We start from the raw sequence: 21,561 nt of genomic DNA on the forward strand, positions 1-21,561 counted from the left end.
ATGGAATATTATTCAGCCATGAGGAAGAAGAAAATCCTGCATTTGCAACAACATGGATAGAACTTGAAGGCATACTGCTAAGTGAAAGAAGCCAGAGAAAGACAAATATTGTATAATATAACTTATATATAACTTATATATGGAAGCTAAAGAAGAAGAAGAAGAAGAAGAAGAAGAAGAAGAAGAAGAAGAAGAAGAAGAAGAAGAAGAAGAAGGAGAAGAAGGAGAAGAAGAAGAAAGTCAAACTCAGAGAAACAGAGAGTAGAAAAGTAGTTACCAGGGGTTGGGAGGTGGGGGAAAATAGGGAGAAGTTGATAAAAGAATACAAATATAAACAGGGTGCCTGGGTGGCTCAGTCGATTAAGTTTCTTACTTCAGCTCAAGTCATGATTTCATAGTCGGTGAGTTTGAGCCCTACATTGGGCTCTGTTCTGATAGCTCAGAGTCTGGAAACTGCTTCTGATTCTGTGTCTTCCTCTCTCTTTGCCCCACCATTGCTTGCATTCTGTCTCTGTCTCTCAAAAATGAATAAACATTAAAAAAAAAAAGGAAAAGAAAAAAGAATACAAAGTTAAAGAAAAATAACAACAACAACAAAAAACGAACAAAAATTGGCCAGCTGTAAAACATATACCTACATATTAATAGTAAGAAGCACAACTACATGCATATGTTGGCAAGAGATAACATATATCTCTTTCAATCATGTTTATGTGTTACATCCAAGTAGGCAGCAGACCTAAAGACCATTCTAGAATATGTGGAAGTTAGTGAAACCGGTCTTTCCAGTCCCTATGCTCCCATTTTCCACTTCATTCATTTCACTGAATAATGACTGTTCCTTTTAATCATTGTGGATAGTCAGGATTTGGTGGGAACATCAGTGCTATGGGCCTTATATTTGCCATTTCATAAGAACAAAACAAAGGGCTTGCCCACTTTGGCCTTTATGCTTCGGGTGTCCTGAGATCCAGAGCTCTCGGTCTGCGTATGCTACATGACAGAAGAAATGAGCGGTGGGTGTGTGTTGTCTGTAGTGCTTTGGTCGTAGTCCTCATTGGTGCTTTCCCGCTTATGGTTATGGTTTCCCCACATGTCCCTTTTCACTTCCCGGACTGTCACCTCCTCTCTTGAGTCCTCTCTGCTCAGCTTTGGCTGTTTCCACCTCTCCCAAATATGAGCTGTGCTTCTCACAGGACACAGCTGCCCAATATCACTGCTGATCAGCTTCCCGAATACTTTTGGCAATGCGCTGTTTGCACTTGACTTCTACCTCAGGAAATGCAGAATGATTCTGCTGCATAAATGGAGGGCATTTAAAATCTTTGTGATTTTTTAAGGTATAAGAGTTAAAATATTGTGTACTTGAACTTGCCACTTATCTTCTGGGTGGTACTAAGTACTTTAACACATAATTGTTCTCATGTGTACGGCACTGCTCCTTTAATTTTCTCATTTTGGCACTATGCTTCAGAACTACCAGATCAGAGGACATCATCATTGATAGACACTGAAATCCTCTCTGTACTAAAGCCAAATATATTACCAGACTAATGGGAATTAAAGGAGTCCAAAAGGCTTTTGGCAAGATATTATCGACATTCCCAAAACTTTAAAGGAAGGAACTAGCAGGTAGAGGGCCTCTACATCAAAAGATTAGAATTGGGAGGAGCTCCCGGGCTTGGCGTGAAGGTGGTCATTCTGGCGGCAGTTATCTCTGCTCGCCCAGCCAGCTGGAGTCTGTCTCTCCTTAGTTATCAAGTGAGAGATCTCCACCATTTGAATCATAGTAACAAAATGGTTCCCACAGACCAATTGTCTTTAGGGGGTTATTAACATGCACATGTCACTTGTTCTTTGGGAGCATACCCTACCCACACATATTCCTTCTGTAACACTCAAGTAGACACTGGATTCACTAGTTAGCCCTTAAAACCTAAGGCCATGAGAACCCACCAACTATTGGAGTTATGAGTGGAGAAAGAGTGCATGCCTTGGTTTGGGGGATGGACTCAACAAAAAGATGGAGAGTCAAGGATGACCAAGTTAAGATGAGGAGTTTGGGAGGCTAAAGAACTGTAAGGGGTGGAAACATTCACAGAGCTTGGTAGATCCTAAGGGAGAGAGAAAACAGAAATAAACAGGGAGAAGAGAAGAGATACTCAAGCCAGCTTTGCTTTTTTCATTGTTCTTTCAGTTTAGCCTAAGCCTTATTCTGTTTACTACCAAACTGACCCTCACCATCTCTATTAATCATTTATTAATATTTCTGGGAAAAATCAAAATAGTTTGCTCAGTCTTGTTTGCTGGCTTTGATGGAGCAGCTCCATTTCCAACAGTTGGGTTTTGAACAGTATATACTTTGTCCTTACCCATGCTGGAGAGGGGGTAAAAGAAAGATCTCTGCCTTAGCAAAGGGAAACTGTTTTAAATTTTAATTAATAATGTGTTTTTCAGTGAATCAAAATAAGGACCTCAAAGATCTCAGAAGGCTGCTGAATGTGTAGAGAGACAAAGACCTTCATTATATTCCCGAATTTTTCTTTTGTAGCAACTTACTGGTAAGTGAATTGTTATGTTAATTTGAGGCTATGTATTTCTCAGAAAAAGAGAGAGATAGAGGTAGAGAGAGAGAAATGAAATGTTTTCTGTGAGACAATCTGCAATGTTGGATGTCATTCACTGTATGCCTTGTCATACCGACTGAGGATAGTGGTCAGAGGCAGTAGGCAGAACTTCTCAGTGGCTCAGGTCCCATGACACTTTTCACTGAGAGGCTGTCATCCCACTATGTCCAATGTCTGCCTTATCAGTCTCTCCTTCCATCACAAATTGAAATGTCTATCACTCTTTTGATTTCCAATTGAGTGACTTACTATCTTTCAAGTGAGCTCCCTAATTATCATGAAAGAACTTCACAAAAAGAAGAGAAAATTGAGCTGAAGATTACTTACAAAGTTCTCTGGCCAAGATGGGCTGAAACATTAGCAATATATCCCCCACCCCATAAAACCGTTCTGCTATGACTTCCTATACATTAACAGGACTTGGGGCCCACGATCTCCTTTACACCCATTCCTAAGTGTTTATCTTTAGCTTTTTTAAATCCTTACTTTATACCCAAGATTACAGGCTTTCATGTAGCCTGGGGCCTGCGTGTATAATGATAATGTTTATTATAAATTTTGTGTGGACTACTTTGACACCTGGAGTTTTTTTAATTCTTGACATATCTTATGAGCCTTAAAGAGTTAGTTCCAGCCAGATGTAAAAATAGTCCAGCAGAGTATTACTCTAGAGCAATCTGAATGGTTTAATGTTGAGAAGCATGGACTCAAAGAACAAAGGCAATGAAAAACAACAACTCCAGAATCTATTGACTACTAATCAATTATCTAATGCCTTACACTGTAGAGTGCTTTCCCTAGACATACATTATCTTCCCATTAAGTTTTCATGATAAAACTCTGTGAGATAGATGGGGAGCAATTATTCTTATCTTATAAACATTTGAGGTTTGAAGACAGTAAGAGTCTTATTCAAGATCACACTAATTCTTTGTGGCTGGTGGAAAAATTGAACCAGATCTTCTGATGCCCCGTGTGAGATTATATTTCCATCCAACATCCTGGCAATTTTATATTTCTTTCATGGTATGTCACAGGTTAGGGTTTCCAAAGAGTAGAGTGTGAAACAGCTTAGTGTTCAGGGTTCTTTATTAGGGAGTACTCTTGAGATCAGTACCTATAGAAGAGATAATGAGGAAGCAGATTAGGCGGAGGGAGAGGTGAGCTAGATGCAGGACCAGCAGCCTTGGCTGACGCATAGGGAGCACCGGATCTGAGGTGGCCCATCAGAGCTGCCATGCATGGAAATGCACTGGGCTGAAATGGCCAGGCCCCCAACCTGAGTCGGTCACTGAATGCCGGCCACCCACAGGAGAGCATGCCCTTCGGCTGGTGGCTCTGCAGATGAAGTGGTCATTGAAAGCAGATTAAGGCTGTTGACTGCATTCATAGCAGCTGGGGCAACAAGTCCTTCCTTAAAGGGCCATGTGGGTGGGCGAGTGGCACATCTGCCAGTAGCTGCCACAGACAGCACATGGGAAGTGTGGTTGTGACTCACTTTGCTTAGCTTCAAAAAAATAATTGTAGTGACCTTCACTTCAATTAGAAGCTTCGAAACTCTAAAATGAAAAAATAATAAAATAAAAGCAAGGAATAATAAAAAGGGGCACCTGGGTGGCTCAGTTGATTGAGCATCCAGCTCTTGATTTTAGCTCAGGTCATGATCCCAGGGTTGGGGGATTGAGCCCAGTATTGGACTCTGCACTGGGCAAGGGCCTGCTTAAGATTCTCTCCCTCTAGTTCTCTCTCATTATTTCTCCCTCTGCCTCTCTCTTCTACTCGTGCTCTCTCTCAAATAAACAAATAAGGAAATAATATATAAGCCTTAGAAGAATGTTTGGTACTAATGGCTATATAGTAAGAAAAAGCTCTAAACCACATTCAGCAAATTTCACCATCTTAGTCTCAACTTTGCTTGTCTGCATTCCAAAAGAAAAGAGCTAAGCCTTATGTAGGCATTAATGAAGAGTCCAAAGAGAAGCCTTTATGCTCAACACGAGTCCCTCGCGGAGAGCACAAGCCCTGTCCCAGTCGTTAGTGTGCCCTGACCTATGCTTCTCAGACCTAGTGCACTTGTCAGCCACCTGGGGAGCTTGGAAAATGCAGGCTGTGCTTCAGTAGGTCTGAGGTTGGGTCTTGATCCTGCATTGTTATTAGATTCTCAGCTGCTGCTAATGCTGTTGGTCCTCTAACCACACTAGGGAGCAAGGTCCCACATAGAAATGTCAAGCCTGTCTTCAAGGGCAAAGGAAAGTCTATTTCACATAAGCTGATGGAAAATGATTTGATTGCAGGCCACCAATTAGCATCTGCCATGTTTGCTAATTACTATCTGTCAGGGATTTTTCCTTTTCGAGTGATTCATGTGTGGTGATACTGAATGGGGTTATGATAAAGAACTTGTGCTGACATTTACTTTGACGTAGCCACTGTTTTCAAAACTATGGAGGCTTTCTTTATTTTAGTTTTAAGGTAAGCTGAATCTTTCAGAGTGAATAACTGTCTCCAAAGACCATTGATAACTGACTTCTATGTTGTTACTCTTTAATATTCTAAAAGTATAAATTCTACCCTACCCAAATATTTGGGTTCTTTCCAAAATGTGTATTTGGCAATAAATTAATGTAATGTCTTTCTTTCCTAGTGTTCAGTACACCTCTGATATAGTAACGAACTTACAACACAGACAGGGAGAGCCTTCGGGAACCTGGAATATCACACCATCCAGCATTCTGGTTTTCAGAAAAGGTGCAATGTTCACACAGCTCTTTAAAAGGAAAGCAAGAACCAAAACTTTGGTCTCCTGGCTCACAAGCTGCCTTCCTTCCACAATGTTATACCTCTATCATATTCCTGCAGAATTCTTGTGGCTACCTGCCATCCCCATTGATAGGTGGAAAAGTTGATTTTTGTAAAATAGCATATTTGTGTTAGAGTCAGAAAGAAAATCAAGTATTCATTATACTTGTACTGGCAGTTTTTCATCCTTGCCATATGACTTAAACCAAACCAAACTCAAAAACTGTATCTAGAAAATGAACCCTAGGCAGCCTTTATTTGTGAATAAAAGAATAACTAGTTTTTTGAGCACTCTCTATATCCCAGATTCTATTCTTTGTGTTGAAATATATTAATTCCTTTACCTTCAAATCACTAAACCTGAAGGGGAAAAGAAACAGGGACAATAAGGTTCAAGGGACTTGGCAGAGTTCAAAGAGCTCTAAAATTGGTAGAGCCAGGATTTCAATCCAGGCAGTTTGGTTCTAGGCCCTACTAACTTTCAGTTCGAAACTGTAAACATTAATAAAAGGAAACCTCATTTAGAATGGAGTTGGGAGGCCAGCATGTGTGCTCATGATCAGCTTCTCAACTGCAGACCCAAGAGGAAGAGAGAGACCTTCTAAGTCAATACTACTTTGCCACCCCAGCTGGAGAAAGTAAGGTTTTCTTCCTCCCCCAGCAATAGTCCAGCCAATGAGAAACTGTTATGATTCAGCCAATCAAAAGCCACTATACATCAACATCCCAGTTTACTCCAATCAGCCTTTTGTTTATAACAGCCCACCCAACTCCCAACTTTCATCAGTGAGAGCGTTCCTCTCCTTTGTTCTCCAGACTTGCCTGTGCTTTGCAGTAGTTTGTGCCAATTGCGTTTGTCTGTTACTCTTGAATAAGCACCCCCCGCTTTTTTTTGCTGGTATAATAACTGGCCTTTTAATTTTTTTAAGGTTAACACAATGATGTCGCCTGCAGAACCTGGTTGGGGTACGTATAAATGGCCTTTGCCATAGTGATAATTTCAGCTGTGGGAAGCATAATTTATAATCCAGTAGGAATAAATTCCAGATAGTTTCCTGAGAAGACAGTGGTCATATGGCAGAAGGAGAAGACAGTGGGCACCTGTGGGGCTTTCAGAGAAGACTGCTGCAGCGTTAAGAGGGATGGTATGAAACAGGCTGAAGAGGCTAACAGAACCAACCTCCATCTTCTCCACTATTTCCCAGCACTGGTGGTGTGGTGACTGTATTAGTTTCCCGTGGCTGCTTTTTCAAATTACCGCAAACTGGGTGGGTTTAAAACAACAGAAATTTCTTTTCATACAGTTGTGGAGACTAAAAAGTCTGAAATCAGGGTGTTGCCAGGCCATGCTTCCTCTAAAAGCCCTTAGGCAGGATCCTTGTCTCTACTAACTTCTAGTAGATTTAGGTGTTCCTTAGCTTTGGCAGGATAATTCCAATCTCAGTCTCTTCTTCACGTGGCTGTTATTCTTCTGTGTCCGTGTCCAAATTTTTCTCTTCTTATATGGACATCAATCATTGGATTAAGGACTCACCCTAATGACCTAGATTTAACTTGATTACATCTGCAAACACTATTTTCAAATAAAATGTTCATAGGTACTGGGGGTTAGGACTTCAACAGATCTTTTGGAAGTATGCAACTCAACTCAGAACAGTATCTGTATTAGGATCCTAGAAGGAAGCAGAATCAATAGGGTATATCTGTATATCCATGTATCTCTGTCTCTATCAGCTGTGAGATTATGGAGGCTGAGGTGTCTCACTGTAAGGACGCAGGTCCAATTCAGCCTTCCCCGTTCTTAAGGGGGAAGGCGCTGGCTTCTCCAGATGAAAGGGCACACATTAAGGAGGGACAACTCCTGTGGCGCCCAATCGGGAAAGGCCAGCCAATACCTTTGACCTTTCTAGAGGGGGGCCTAGTCACGCCCCACGTGGGGGTGCTGGGCCCACTCTGATTGGACAATACTCCAAATGTTGTGATTGGCTCCCACAACTGCCAGTATTGATGGGGGGGTAGGGATTGGATCACTGTACCTTGTCATCATTTCCTGTAACTCCCCTTCCCAAAAGTATAAAATGCCCTGCCCTGCCTTTGTTCGGGGCTCTCTCTCCACGTGGCCAGCGGGTCAGTGGAGTCTGTGAGCCCGAGCTTAAGCCCGTAATAAAGCCCTTTGTTTTTCAGGCGTGACTTGGTCTCCCTCGTAGTCTCTGGTGCTTGTTTTGGGGTGATTTTACAAACTTGGGCACAACATCACAATGCTGACTGAAAGCTGGGGACTCAGGAGAGACAGTGTTGTAATTCATTCTGAGTCCAAAGGACTGAGAACCAGAAGAGTCAGGATAATTACCAGTTTCAGGATGGAAGATAAAATGAGATGTCTCATATCACGTAGAGAGGCAGGGAAAAATGGAGTGAATTCCTCTTTCCTCCATCTTTTGTTCTATTGAAACCCCCAATGGGTTGATTGAAGCCCATGCATAGTAAGGAGAGCAGTCTACTGAGCATGCCGATTCAAATGTTAATCTCATCTGGAAACATCCTAACAGAAAGATGCAGAAATAGCATTTATTCTGAATATCCCATGGCCGGTTAAGCTGACACATAAAATTAACCATCACAATATGTATCCTTGGCTGGGAGGGATGCAGCAAGTAAAATAAACATTTAGGAAACATTATCAGCATACCAATTCAGTACTAAGGGACATTTGACACCTGTTTATCTTGTAAAATTGTCAAGGATGTTGCTGTGGATGAAACTGGCAAACTCAGAGTCTGGGGTGATGTGTTTATTAGTTCAGTCTGTTTGGACACCTGTTTATAGTAAGTACCAGAGCAGATCTTTTGCAGTTTCTACCTCGTACTGTGAGGCCACAGGTCTGAACCAAACTGACTCTAATCATTAGACAATAGAAGGGCACACGTTGCCCAAGGCAGGAGGGACCACCCTTGTAAGACCCTTAACATTCCTAAGGGCATTGCTTAAGTCTAGTTACACCCTACGTGAGGGTCCTGGGTCCTGGGTCTACTCTGTAATTGGTTAACACTCTAAATATTGTAATTGGATAAACCTGCTGTCAATAATATTGTATAATAATAATTGGATCACTGTACCTATGTCACAATTTCCTGTAACTCCCCTTCCCAAACTCATAAAAGCCCTGCCCCACCTTTGTTCGGGGGCTCTCAGCATGGATCAACCACGGCCGTAAAGTCTGTGAGCCTGAGTTTAGGCCCCAGCGAGCCTAAGCCCGTAGTAAAGCCCTTTGCTTTTGCATGCATGACTCGGTCTCCCTGGCGGTTTCTGGTTTTTGGGGACGGTAAAGAAATCTTGGGTATTACAGTACATCCTCCTTCTAATGGTTGTCTTGTAAAGGATCTTTAGATGGATACACATGGGAAATGCTGTCGTCGGCCATATCCCTTCCTGGCAACTCATGATGCCCATTGGTTCTTTAGGAGCACAGACTTTAAACCCTATGTTTAGTTTTGTTTCATTCTATCTCTCTTGAAGTCTACTTGACTTTGCAACCCGCTTTTTTCATAATATTTATTTATGTCCCTTCCTAAACATTTTGGTAAATGCTAATCAAGACTCCAGAAAACTTTTTTTGGTCTTCTGATCTTTTTATTGCATTAACTGCATAATTGTTATTTTTCTATATAGAGAAGCATGATTTCCCAATAAATTGCATTTATTGCTTTGGGTTTGGGTCTCCTTTTAGTGAGCACATCTCTTTCACCGTGAACTTTTCAAGGACAGAGATTGTTTCTTCCTTCCCTCCCTCCTTCCTTCCTTCCTTCCTTCCTTCCTTCCTTTCTTTTCTCTCCCTTTCTTTCTTTCCTTTTTGTCCCTAAAGTTAGTATAATGGTTGGCACATAAAAAGTGCTTCATGCTTTATGAATGAATGAACAAAGTTGGAAAGAACCAAAATGTTCACAGCAGGGAAGTAGTTAAATCAATTAGGATTAATACATCAGTGGGAAATCATGCTTCTCTGTATAGAAAAAGAACAATTATGAAAATTGTGTAACAAAAAATTTGCCCTACAGCACAAAGAAAAGAGCATAATACAATTGTATGTACTGTGTGCTGGGTTTACAACAGAAACATTTATTTATATAATAAGTTACAGTAAAGAAATATATAACTGAAGAGAGTCATTATATTAAAATGGTGAGACTGTGGATAATTTTCATATTTTAATTTACGCTTCTTTCACTATTGCCATAATTTAGCTTGTGCAATACTAATTACATTGTTAAAAAGAAAAGAAAACAAACTGCCAGTTTGTGGCTTTTCTAGCACCACAGTTGGCCAGAGAGCCAGCCTCTTTGCTTCAGCAGAGATTTGGGATTTCCAGAGCTGGAGAGTAGGGCTGGCAGGTGAAACCAGTTAGCTACTATAGATGTCCAGGAATGCTGGACTTTACTTCCTTCATCCACCTCCAGGGAAGATGCTGTCTCCTCTACTACAGGCTATTCTGAAATTGTTAATTCTTAAATTGATCTTCAAAATCCACTGGTTCAAGATCTTATGGAGTTAATGGAGTTTTACTTCCTTTCGTATTCATGTTATCACAAGATCTTTGAATCCTTTAACAAGTTTAAATTCAGTAAGATCATATGTATTCAGTATTTGGCAGCATTCTATAAGCTGTTCTTGAGTATAGACCAAGAACTTATTCAGAGGTCCCTTTGTTCTCCTGTGTGTGCTTTGCATGTGACTTAAAAAAATTCTGGCGTTTCTCTATGTAAGGATTCTTTATATTTTTGTTAGGGTTATAAATTGTCCAGGACACTTCTATCTGACTACAGTAGTTGTATTAGGAGTTTAGAGCTTGATAGTCAATTCTTTCTCTTTGAATAATCCCCTCTCTCCTCTTACTCTCTGAAGCAAATTCTGCCAAACAAAACTCTGCTGTTTGCTTAGCCACTGAGCCTGGAACCAAGTCTTCTCTGAGCAAATTCTATCTCATGAATCAAAGTCAAAGGTTTTACTTTACCTCCTTTTATCTCTGTGTTCTGCCTTGCCTCATTCACTCTCAGCACCAGGAAAAAGGATGTCAGACATCCACTTTCTTTTAAGAAAGTCTGGTTACACTTAAAGTTGTGAAAAGACCTTATGATGGATCTCAATATCTTCCTCTAGGTAGGGTTTTTATATTCCTGGGTATGTTTTCTTACCTATAGATAACCTACACTTTCTTGGGGCACCTGGCTGGCTCAGTGGGTTGAGAATCCAACTCTTGATTTTGGCTCAGGTCATGATCTCAAGGTCATGGGATTGAGCCCTGTGTCAGGCTCCATGCTGACTGTAGATCCTGTTTGAGATTCTCTCCGTCTCTCTCTCTCTCTGCCCCCCTCCATCTCTCTCTCTCAAATAAAAAAATCTACACCTTTCTTTTTATGTGTACGATTATATGGCAAGGAAGCGAATGATGGAGATGGGGAATTTCTGTAGACACACAAGCACATATCTATCTATCTATCTCCCTCTATCCTACATAACACCATTTTGGCCATCTAAAACATTTGAACATTTCAACTAGAGTGTGATTTCAGGAAGCTATGGATACACATTTTTCATTTATTCATTCTGCAATAATTATCAGGTACCTACTATGTATTAGGCATTATTCTGGACAACCATATATCCATCAAAGCCACACTTCAAAATAAACTCTGAAACTTTTTATATCTCTTTTCATTTTATCCTTCCTGTAGGATGCTGATACTAATCCAATCCTTTCTTGGTGTCTGGGTTTGATACAGGGTGAAAAGGCATTGTATTAGGAGTCAAGGGAACTAGATTTTAGTTTCAGCTCTGCTGAAAATAATTTGTGTCATCTTAAGTATTTCTTAACAAATTGTTTTTGTGTAAAAGTTCCTTGTAAAGGAACATCGTTATTATGGAAATCCATTCTAATACAAACATTTCTTCAGGATCAGCTAAGGTATATGGGATTATGTGCCCATTTAGAAGTGGCCTCAGATCTCAGGACTTCTAGTGTTTGTATATATGTGCAGGAGGAAGGGTAAACCCTGGACAGGAAGCCTGGGGGAGATTCACCACTCTTGCAGATTTATTCTGGACAAGAGGAAAGTGAATTTTCATACTGTTTTCCAAAAGTCTTGTGGGGTAAAGCTATCTTTCATAAAATTTGGTCATGTATAAGGAAAACCTATCATTTCAAAGGTTTTCCTTTTGTTTGGCTCAGCTAAAGGGTCAAGACCCTGAATAGAGGGTTCTTTTTTTTTTTTAAACAATGTAGATTAATATTCCAGATAAGCAAAGGTAGGCATGAAAATCTTAGTTTGGGAGGCAGACGTGAAGAACAAAACTGTTCTGCAGAAGGTACTAATAGGACTTTGGATGTACAAGATTGATAGAGTAGAGATAATGTACTTATGTGGGGTGCGGGGCGGGGGGGGGCGGTGTGTGCATGTAAGTGTAACAGAAAAGCCCCAGAAAATGGAAACAAAGTATGTTAAAATGCAGAGGCAAAAATGTTTGAAAGAGCTTTTAGAACATATTTTAAGTATTTTGCTGAACTATAATCCATATTCATTATTTTTAACTATCAGTACAAGTCTGTGCACAGTAGTAGTGTGTTTATATCCTGTTGGAAATGACATAGGAAGTGGTGGGGCCATGCAGCCCTCCCCACAGCGTCTGTCTAATGTTCTGGTGTGTTGGTGGCGGCACCATATTGAAGGGGAATGAAACCTGTGGGCCAGGTGTTCAGAGTCAGAGGAGGCTCAGGGGAGAAGGAAAAATACTCACAGAACAGGAACTGACAGCCATTATAAATTCCATGAAAAGTCAAAGAAACCTTGAAGAGACTTCTAGGTACTCTATGATATGTAGAATGAGGGCTTGAGCCATTTACGTTTTGATTCTAAAAGAGACTGGGACCACAGAAAAGTTCATGAATTAACATCACAGATAACAATGGACAGACTGGCAAAATTAAACTGATAATCACATCAGTTGTATTTGCTTCAGGATATATATGGGATATATTATTTTGTGTGTTTAAAACTTTTGTATAAATGATATGAACACACACCTTCAAAATTGACTTTTTTCAGCCTACATTAGGTTTTTGACATTTCTCTATTTTGATGCATTTTAACTTGTTTGATAATTGACTGAGTAAAGCATAGTTTATTTATTCTTATATTGTATGAAACTTAGGATGTTTCCACTTTTGTGCTGTTACAGACAGGAAGGCATTGAACATCTTTGTATTCATCTCTCTGTGCACATATGCAAGAATTTCTCTGGGGTGAATGTCTATATAAGTGGTGAATTACGGGGTTTGTAGGATATTTTAGTCTGGATTCCCTAAAAAATCAGGGCCTGAGGCAAGTCTTAGGTGCTAATGCTGTATCAGGAAGCCAGACCTAGAGCACTGAGGCTGAGGGAAGCAGGAAGCAAGGTAGGGAAGGATGGGAAGCAGATGCAAGCCAAGAAGAGATACAGCTGGTGGCTGGGCAGGTGGGCCCACGTGGCCTCATGGACTGCTCTAGATAGACTGTAGGGAATACTGCTAGGACAGCCCATGGGAGCGGGAAGAGAGCTTGAGTTGTTGGCTCCAATGACTCTTCTCTCTCCTGTAAACAAAGTTCATTCCAAGGGAGGTGAAGCATGCTGTGCTTTCAGATTACATTAAGTGGCATCTTTAATAGCTGCCAGACAAGTTGGGTTCCAGATCCCTCTCCCCTCCTCCCTTCTCGCCCCTCTGTAAGCCCAGAGCTTCTTCCTGAGTAGAAAGGGATGGGAAGAGCCAGGGACTTTGGTGTCTGGCTGGCCAGCACTAGGTAGGAGAGCTTCATAGACCTCTGTGGAGCTGGCTGTAGTGATGGTAACTGAGTTGGTACAGATAGTGCAGGAGAATTTAGGTAGGCATATGAGATGTATGCCCAATAGGGTATGCCTTTTTTCTGTTATGCACACATTTAACTGTACTAAATAGTGTCAAATCATTTTCAAAAATGATTGTCATAATTTACACTCCCAGCCAGCAATGCAAAAGATTTTGTTTTCACTACATCTTTGAAAACTCAGTTTACTTTTATTAATTTAATGATGTAAACAAGTATTTTTTGTGTTAAATTGCATTTATCTGATTAATAATGCAAGTTTTGTTTATTTTTCATATTTATTGACTACTTGTTTTTCTTCTGTTAATTGTTGGTTCAAATCCTTGGTCCATTAAAAATTTTTTGGTTTGTTTGCCTTATTCCTATTAATTTCCAAATAAAATATATTTGTAATTTACATGAGTTATAAAACATTCTCCAGGTCTATAACCTTATTATTATTATTATTATTATTATTATTTTAGATAAAGTCTTTATATATTTTTAGAGCAGTTTAAGGTCCACAGCAAAATTGAATGGAAGGATTTCTCATATACCTCCTGCTCCATATATGAATGGCCCCCAAGTGATATCCCCCACTAGAGTGGTGTGTTTATTATAGTTGGTGAACCTACAGTGACACATCATGATCACCTACTGTTTGCAGTATACATTATGGTTCACTCTTAGTCCTGTGATTCTGACAAACAAATAATGACATGTGTTTATCAATACAGGATTATACAGGGTATTTTTACTGCCTTAAAAATCCTCTGTTCTCCACTTATTGATCTCTTTTGGTTCCTGCCCCTGTACCTATTCACTACCTTCATGGTTTTGTCTTTTCCAGAATGTCAAATAGTTGAAGTCATACTGTGTGTAACCTTTTCACGTTGGCTTCTATCACTTAGTAATCTGCATTTAAGTTTCCTCCATGTCTTTTAATGGCTCTGTAGCTCATTTCTCTTTAGAGCCGAATAATATTCCATTGTCTGGATGTTCCACAGCTTATTTATCCTTTCACCTACAAAACGGCATTTTAGTTGCTTCCAAGCTTTGCCAATTGGGAATAAATCTGCTATAGATATCCATGTGACTGTGTGGAGGTATGTTTTCAATTCCTTTGGGCAAATAACAAGGACCACAATTGCTGGATCATGTGGAAGGTATATGTTTAGTTTTGTAAGAAGTCACCGAATCATCTTCCAAAGTGACTGTACCATTTTGGATTCCCATCAGTAATGAATGGGAGTTCCTATTGCTCATATCCTTACCTGCATTTGATGTTGTCAGTAGTCAGATTTTGGGCATTCTAATAGGGGTGCTGTTATATTTCATTGTTGCTTTAATTTCATTTCCCGGATAATACATGATGGGGAGCATCTTTTCATATGTTGTTGGCTATCTGAGCCATCATTGGTTGGAACACTACTTCTTTTCCATCCTTCCTGTTCTTTCCATCTGGGACTCCTTTATTTTATTTTAAAATTTTTCCTTTGGGTTTATTGAGGTATAATTGACAAAATAGTGTATTTTTTAAATGTACAATGTGGTGATTTTATATTGCTTACATTGTAAAATGATCACTGCAGTCTAATTAATTAACACATCTGTCACCTCATTTACGTTTTTTGGGTTATTTTGGTGGTCAAAACACTTAAGATCTAGTCTCTTAACAAATTTCAAGTTATGCAGTACAGTATTAAGTAGAATGACCATGCTGTACATTAGATCCCCAGAACATGGGACTCCTTTTCAATTTTAATTTTTTTTGAGAGAGAAACCATGAGAGCACATGAGCTGGAGAGGGGGACAGAGGGAGAGAGAGAGACAATCTTAAGCAGACCCCATGCTCAGCATGGAGCCTGACACGGGGCTCAATCCTACAACCCTGGGATTATGACCTGAGCTGAAATCAAGAGTTGGATGCTTGCCAACTGAGCCACCCAGGCACCCCTCTGGGACTCCTTTTAAATGTGCATTTGATCTTCTTGTACCATCCTTCGTGACTCTTAAATCTTGATCATAATTTATGTATTTTTCAAGTCTGTCTCCATTTTCTGTGCTTTCCTCATGTCTAACCTCTAGTTCAATAGTTTTCTCTTCAGCTGTACATAATCTGTCTTTAAACTATCCATGGAATTTCTAATTTTAATGAATACATTTTTATTTGAAAAAGTTCTGTTTCTAAAGGTACTTTTCAGAGGTGCCTGGGTGGCTTAGTCAAATGAGTGTCCAACTCTTATTTCTACTCAGGTCATGATCCAAGCATTGTGAGATCAATCCCTGTATCGGGTTCCACCTTGAGCATGGAGCCTGCTTAAGATCCTCCCCTCCCTTCCCCTTCTCTCCTCTCTTTGCCTCTCTCCCCACATCTCTCCCCTGCTAGACACACTTTCTCCCACTAAAAAAATTTTAAAAAGATACTTTTTATAAGGTCTTACACATTTTATGGTGTCAATTTCATTATTTCTTGAATAACTTTAAAATGTGCTTTATAGATTTTGTCATATAATTATATTACCTGAAATTTTATTGTTTAATTTTGTGGGTTTGTTGACTCCCATTTATGGTGTATTGTTTCCTTATGGTTTATTAATTTTGTATTATGAGCTCATCATTACCTGTAGGATTTCTATAAAGGCTTGTATGAGAATCTACCATTCTGGAGATGTTTATGAGGACTGAGTTGGGGATAGATGTTTTAGAGAAGTTTATTTTTGGCTCTTCCTGTTATCTCAGGGCTATTTATCATCTTCTTAGAATTAATTTTTGAGTAAATTTATTGGTTTTGGGGTTCATAAATCTTAGGAAGTCTAAATTTGTAGTGGAAATCCACATGAATATCCAAGATACATCCACACACTCATATATACTCATATATACATACACACACACACACACATACACATACTCACAATCTTCTCTGAGTTTAGAAATAAGAAAACATCCTGCTAAAATTATATGTGAATTATAGGCAAATGGATTCTGAACATATAAACATCTCCGAGATGAGTGAGGTTTATGAGATTAAGATGAATCTACTGCTTGTTGAGTGATTAACACATTTCCAGCAGTGTGCTAGAATATGTATCTGTTCATTTAAAGCTTTCAGTAGTTTTGTGAGATAGTCCTTACTTTTCCTATTTTAAAGATAAGTAAACTGAGGAGAAATGGTGGCAGGGTATTTTACTCAAATGTCACCTTTTATGAGGACTTCATTGCGATTTTCCCTCCTCTGGCAATCCATTTCCTTTATTTATTTACTTTTTCTGTAGAATTTCTCACTCTCTAGTGCACTGTAGATTCTGCTCATTTTCATTTATTAGTGTTTCTCCCCGCTTCACCTACCAGCCCCTAAGAATGTAAGCTCCATGAGGACAGGCCCTACTTTTGAGTCCACTGCAGATTGCCTGGTATAATGGCACCCAATTTATATTTGTGAATGAATGAACAACTCACATGAGATGCCGTGTGCTTTGCCTATGCACCGTTCTACTTTTGAGCTTTAATTTATGAATCTGTAAAAACTGTTTTATCTTGAGTTCCTTAAAGGCCTTTAAAAATTAATGGGTTTATTCTTTTAAATTTGTTATGTTCCAAGTCAGTGAGGTTGTCAAATTAATTCCAACATAACAAGGTGTTTGTGTGGATGTACCTGTCTGCAAAAGCATGCACTTGTGAATAAATAATGCTTGACTTCTAGCAAATAAAAGGCTATCTGAAAGCATTTGGCAGTCTGTAAAGAGCTGTTCAGTTATGTTTCTAGTCTTTCTTGTTGCTTATGATGGTGACCAGATGATTAGACTTTCTTTCATTGACTTAGGGCACTTAAAGCCAGCTGAGAGCATAAAAATGACCTTAATCAGTCTACTTCCTGATGTGTTCAACAAAAGAGTCCATCTCACTTTGCACGTCTCTCTGGCCTTATATCCCCTCTCCAAACACCGCCTACCCCAGGAGAGCTAGAAAGACAGACCGCCATAATGTCAGGAATACAGAGTCAGGACAGGAATAAGGAGGCAAAGAAGGAGATTTTGAGGGAGGTAAGGAAGCAGGTATGTGTATGTAGGTGTGGTCAGAGAGCAAGAGAAAAAGAACAATGAATGTCCGAAAAAGTTCGAAAGAAAGAGAAGTACAAGGAAAAAGATATTGCAGTAAAAAGGAGTGTCTTGTGGATAAAAGTGATAAGACTGATACTTACATGGGACCTAACCTCTGAAGGCAACTCTGAAGAACTTCCTCAGTTGTCTGATCAAGCATATTTTATTGGAGTGTGAATTACCTGTCCTTGAAGATGACCTTGTCAGACAGCACTGTGGCAGCTTCCGATAGCTGCACAAGGCCTATTTGCTGACTGAATAAATGAATGGCAATAGAAATTTTGATGTATACTTCCTAAAGTGATCCACTTCCTTAAAAAGCCATTATTTTAGAATCATACATTATGTCCCACTGTTTTCTTACTAGCTGAAAAGAAGCATGGCAGTACTCCAAGATGGCCATGATGCACAGCAGATGAGCAGAGGGCAGGGCTAATGGCTGGAGAGACACGCTTGTGAATCGAAATCAAACTCAGTGTAGAGTTAGCCCCTATTCAGGACAAAATTTTGAGGCTTTTCTTTATTTTAAGCAATCATATAAAAGAGGTGGAAATGAAAATTTTTAAACAAAGGAGGAATAAAGCATTTTTTTAAAGATTTCATTTTTAAGTAATCTCTACACCCAATGTGGGGCTCAAACCTACAACCCCAAGATCAAGAGTTACACAGTCTACCCACTGAGCCCACTAGGTGCCCCAGGAACCAAGGATTTTTAAGGGAAAATATAAGCCACTGAAGAGTGGAAAACTAAGATAAACAGGATTTGCTGCTTACAAAGCAGCAAAAGGATACAACCTTTGATCTGTAAGCCTGCTTCCAGCTACATAAAAACAAGAAGGGTAAATCAGTTAATGTCACTGGGTCAGTCTCTATGATTGTTATCACATGATCTGAGGTTTCTACCCTGTCCATCCAATCACTCTTTAGCGATGTGTGTACAGCTTTTCCTTAAGACCCCTTTATCAATTTCATACTTTCAGTGGGCGCGTCTGTGCATTCTGATCCTGTCCAATAAAAATAAAGAAAAAGGAAGAAGTTTATGTAAGCATAGGTCTTGGACTGAAAATAGAGGAGTTGAGCAGAAATTCATATATGGGGCCACTAGAATCGTTATCTCCTCTCTCCAGCCTGGGCCATTTATGGAGTTTAAGTTTATGGGATTTTCTATTAAAAATAAATGATTTTGGTGGGTTTCAAAACCATTTGTTAAACATGTAAAAATGCACCACTTTAGGATGAGCTTAAGAGAATAGCTGATTCTCATTAGGGAGTTAGAAATTTCAACAGAAGTTGTATGGTGGAGGAGATTTAAAAGTGTTAAGATATAAGAACTATCAAAATAAGCTTTTATTTATTTACTTACTATTTAGATTTTTAAATGTTTATTTTTTTAATAGTTTATTGTCAAATTGGTTTCCAGACAAACACCCAGTGCTCTTCCCCACAAGTGCCCTCCTCCATCACCACCACTCTCCTAACCCCCCTCCTCCTCCCCTTCAGCCCTCAGTTCATTTTCAGTATTCAGTAGTCTCTCATGATTTGCGTCCCTCTCTCTCCCCAACTCTCTTTCCCTTTTCCCCTCCCTATGGTCCTCCGTTAGGTTTCTCCTGTTCTCCTGTTAAACCTATGAGTGCAAACATATGGTATCTGTCCTTCTCTGCCTGACTTATTTCGCTTAGCATGATACCCTCGTGGTCTATCCACATTGCCACGAATGGCCAGATTTCATTCTTTCTCATTGCCATGTAGTACTGCATTGTATATATATACTGCATCTTCTTGATCCATTCATCAGGTGATGGACATTTAGGCTCTTTCCATGATTTGGCTATTGTAGAAAGTGTCACTATGAACATTGGGGTACATGAACCCCTATGCATCAGCACTTCTGTATCCCTTGGTTAAATCCCTAGCAGTGCTATTGCTGAATCATAGGGGAGGTCTATCGATAGTCTTTTGAGGAACCTCCATACTGTTTTCCAGAGCAGCTGCACCAGTTTACATTCCCACCAACAGTGTAGGAGGGTGCCCGTCTCTTCACACCCTCGCCAGCATCTATAGACTCTTGATTTGTTCATTTTAGCCACTCTGACTGGTGTGAGGTGGTATCTCAGTGTGGTTTTGATTTGTATTTCTCTGATGATGAGTGATGCTGAGCATCATTTCATGTGTTTGTTGGCCATCTTCTTTGGAGAAGTGTCTGTTCACGTCTTCTGCCCATTTCTTCACTGGATTATTCTAAATGTTTATTTCTGAGAGAAAGCGTGAGTGGGGGAGGGGCAAAGAGAGAGGGAGACACAGAATCCAAAGCAGACTCCCGGCTCTGAGCTGTAAGCACAGAGCCCAACACGGGGGTTGAACTCACGAGCTGTGAGATCATGACCTGAGTCGAAGTTGGATGCTCAACCAACTGAGCCAGCCAGGCACCCCTAGATTTGTCTTTATATTTTATTTTTGAGAGAGAGCCTGAGCACGGGAAGTGGAGAGAGAGAGGAGGGCAGAGGATCTGCTGTCAGCACAGAGCCCAATGTGGGGATCGAACTCATAAACCATGAGATCACAACCTGAGCCAAAGTTGGATGCTCAGTTACCCCTATTTATATTTATTTTTAAGTGGGTTTTAAAAATCAGTTTACTTAGTTATGACAGCCATAGAGAGGTTGACGCCGGGTAAGGATTCAAGGAGAACAAAGAACAGGGAGCCAAGAATAAAGTCCCAGAAACTTATTTATAAGTTTGTGGGGGCATGTGGAAGGAGAGGAAACTCATAAAGATGTGAGAAAGAAGAGCCGGTGAAGTTGTATAAAACAGGAAAGAATGATGTTCTTCCTTCTAAGAGAGGAATTTGAAGGAGGAAGTTCTTGTCTGTGACAAAATCTTCAGAGAGATGAAGTAAAGAAAGGAAACTGTCCATTGAGCTGTTATCATGAAGATCTCAAGGCCAGACCAGAAAGGGCCAGCAGAGAGGAGAGGTTGATGATAAAACGAAGGGAGTTCATGGCTGACGGTGCAAGGTTTGAGGCAGAGATCAATCCTGGGTCAAGAACCACATGTTGTATTTTGGTTCTGTGGGGAAATTAGATATGTTGTTATGTCTTTACCCTACAACACTTAACACCCAGTATATTGGGGGTAGATCCCCAGTCATAAGTGCTGGGCATACCTGTTCATTTATGTGTTTTCCAGAATAATGTAGATTGTGGAAGATGTATTTATACACTTACATGAAGAGATTAGCTGATGACTTGTAGTCAGTTAAAATGGTTGCTTGTTAATTACAGCATTTTCTGCACTCCTAGATTTTACTAGCATTAGGTTACCTAATTTTTAAGTTGTACTCACTGTTATGCTGTTGTAATCTTCCACATTTTAGGAAAGCTTCAGTGTCTGAGGCTTTGCCTCAGGGTTCTTTCCAGAAAAGAATGGGGGCTCTGTAAGCCTCCACCATAAGAGGGTTTCTGAACATTCACCGACCCATGCATTGGTTCTTTCTGAGACCTTGTAATATCCTGCAGAAACTGAGAATTGGATGGTCCTTGAATTTGATGTAAACTTTTGGATTTTTAATCCACATGGACCTTCAGAAAGTGGTTTCATCCATGTTATCAGTCTTCCCCCAAATGGGGTAGGCCCTCAGTTTGCGTGATGATCCTAAGGAAACCCAGTTCTAGAGAATGGAAGAGATTTAAAGGCATTTTTCTGAGAACTTACAAATAGTTGATGACAATGAGAACCATGGCACCAGCTTTCTGATTTTGACTCTGTATTTCTTTGTCCTAAATACGTATTGCCTGTGGCAGGAAAGCATATAATAGCTTCCATTGCAAAATCGTTACTGAATCAAATACACTAGCATCATGAATTCAGAAAATCAGTAAACAGGTGAAAGTTTTACTGGGTCCCAGGCAGTCCAGAAATAATTTCTTCTTGTATCCAAACTAGTCGTGAGTTTATAACTCAAAATAGTTATGTTTGCTCAGGCCCAAGAGGTAAGAAGTGTCACCATGGGAGTGAGGCCAGACTGTTGAGATGGCATAGGACACCCATCCTGGGATCTGCAGTTTTGTCACTTGGCCTTATTGTTTTTTTGTTTCTTTACTTACAATTAGTTTCTTCCATATATGTCATGTGGAGAATATTCTGAAGACTGTTCTAGTGAAA

General features: G+C 39.9%; 1 long non-coding RNA gene across 1 annotated transcript in view; it reads left to right on the forward strand.

Moving 5' to 3' along the window:
* The first annotated feature begins 6,272 nt into the window (after positions 1-6,272).
* Positions 6,273-21,561, forward strand: part of LOC115290822 — a 33,953-nt gene continuing 18,664 nt past the window's right edge. The window contains exon 1 of the long non-coding RNA XR_003908231.1: positions 6,273-6,392. This is a non-coding gene — a long non-coding RNA (uncharacterized LOC115290822). The remainder of the gene's footprint in view (positions 6,393-21,561) is intronic.

Source organism: Suricata suricatta, chromosome 4 (assembly GCF_006229205.1).
Source record: "Suricata suricatta isolate VVHF042 chromosome 4, meerkat_22Aug2017_6uvM2_HiC, whole genome shotgun sequence".
NCBI lineage: Eukaryota > Metazoa > Chordata > Mammalia > Carnivora > Herpestidae > Suricata > Suricata suricatta.